The sequence below is a fragment of the Bactrocera latifrons genome, unplaced genomic scaffold (genome assembly GCF_001853355.1).
Source record: "Bactrocera latifrons isolate USDA-ARS-PBARC rearing strain unplaced genomic scaffold, ASM185335v1 scaffold_166, whole genome shotgun sequence".
NCBI classification, from domain to species: Eukaryota; Metazoa; Arthropoda; class Insecta; order Diptera; family Tephritidae; genus Bactrocera; species Bactrocera latifrons.
This window is the reverse complement of record NW_017535141.1, coordinates 97,460-99,489: the sequence shown is the minus strand read 5'-3', so window position 1 is coordinate 99,489 and position 2,030 is coordinate 97,460. Positions and strand designations below refer to the sequence as shown.

At 32.7% G+C, this 2,030-nt stretch overlaps 1 long non-coding RNA gene across 1 annotated transcript; it reads left to right on the top strand.

Annotated features, from left to right (window-relative positions):
* Nucleotides 1-91: 91 nt before the first annotated feature.
* On the top strand, nucleotides 92-1,370 carry LOC108966611. The gene is made up of 2 exons (XR_001993194.1): nucleotides 92-982; nucleotides 1,309-1,370. It is a non-coding gene; the product is annotated as an uncharacterized LOC108966611 (long non-coding RNA).
* Nucleotides 1,371-2,030: the final 660 nt, after the last annotated feature.

Below are 2,030 nucleotides of genomic sequence, written 5' to 3'. Positions count from 1 at the left end.
AAACTTTTTAGTATTAACAACTTTTAGAAAATATCCTTTAAACGTTTCCAAATTTTTTATAATTTTATTATTCTCTTCTCCTCTCCTTTCAGTCTACACGCCACATCCGGGTCCATCGCCGTACGGTCATGACGCCATGGGATATATGATGGATAGTCAAGCGCATATGATGCATCGTCCACCCGGTGATCCTGGTTTCCATCAAGGTTATCCACACTATCCACCCGCCGAGTATTATGGCCAGCATTTGTAATTAACCGATGTAGTTGAGAGTCAGGACTATAGTCAAAGTCATGGGCAATCAACGTTGGAGGTGGCGACAGCAACAGAAGTAGCAGCAGCAGCAGCAGCAGCAGCAGCGGCGGCGGCGGCAACAGCCGCATTGGTGTCCACACCAACACTATCAACATAGCAAAACAACAACAACAAATATGTAAACTAAAGTAGTTAAAAAGCAAAAAAACAACAAAAGCACCAAAATACTAATAAAAAAAAAGCAAAAAATTTAAAATCAGCACACCATTATCTCAAAAATGCAAACAAAGAACACTCGTGCTAGCAAAAATTGCATAAGCGTCAGTGAAAAATCGTCCTCAACCCCACAAGCAGCGGCAGCTGTACGCTACAACAACGCATGCACAACCACTACTGGTGCAAAATGGCTGGCGAATACATCATACCCCAAAAAATAAATAGACGATACCCTCATCTTACAGAACTTTGACTACTACTTCAAATATGGCAGCAAACCGCAGTGTACCAGCTTTATCAAGACACACACACACACATCTAATAACTTTGATTAACCAACGCCTATCGCCTCATAGACATACGTAATCGGACTTTAAGTGCAGCAAAATTTAAATCCTTACAAATCTTATAAAATTTCACGCAATTAAAAGTTTGTAAAATAGAAGGAGATGCAGCAGTATTTGCTTAGGCTCTGAAAAAAATTCTGGCCTGCCTATTTCGCCTCAAAAGTGTAAGTATTTGAATTTTGAACTATTTTAAATTGAGATAAAAATTTTTAACTTTTTATTTTTGTCTAAACTGATCACTCTGCGCAAAAATATAAAATAGTTTTGGTAACAGAGCATTAACATTTTCTAAACATTTAATGTTTAGCATTATCAGCTGATAATATAACCCTGTTAATATAACATTTTTTGTAGTTTTTCGTTGAAAATTATTGATTTTAGAAATTGTTTAAATTTTTACTTTTTATTTTAAAAGTTTTTTGTAAAAATTATTTATTTAGTAAATAAATTTAATAATAAATTATTTATAATTTTTCTCTTATCTTTACAGCGCTTGAGTTCTTTAAGCGATTTGTGTGTCCAAACCAAAAACTGCAGAAGATCGTGACTAAAGCTCTACAATGGAACTTTTAAAGCCAAAAAATATTGAAATTCACAAACTTGCAGATACAAAACACCTTTTGAGTACTTAGAACAAATTGTAAATAGTAATTATTGCKAAAAGTTATTGAATTTCTGTATGAAAATAGAACACATTTGTTTATACCATACTTAAAAAAAATTGTAAGCTGCAAAAATTATATAATTCTCAAAACTTTTAGATAAATTAAAGCTCCGTTTGAGAATTGCGGCTATAGCTGTTTGATTAACACAATAAAGATAACACATATATGTTTCATATTTTTTTTATAAAGGAGCGCTTATGATTTTTGCAGAGCTTTTTCATGAGCTTTCACAACAAAGTTATTGGTTATACTTTTAAAGCTTTTTAAAAGCTATTTCACAAGCTTTCACAAATATAGTCTCTGCGTATATTTTTTGAAATTTCTATTAGCACTCAGCAATGCTTTCTTCTCAAACAATGTATAACTCTTTCAAAAACTACTACAACAACTCCCCACTTATACATATATTATATACACATGCAGTCAAAGTTCAAGTTGAGCGTATTACGCAGAAAGTTGTTGATCTCCTTAATAAATGCGACTTAAAAGCAAGTACACGGTGTAAAAGCATAAAAATATACATACATACATATAAAATAAATATATG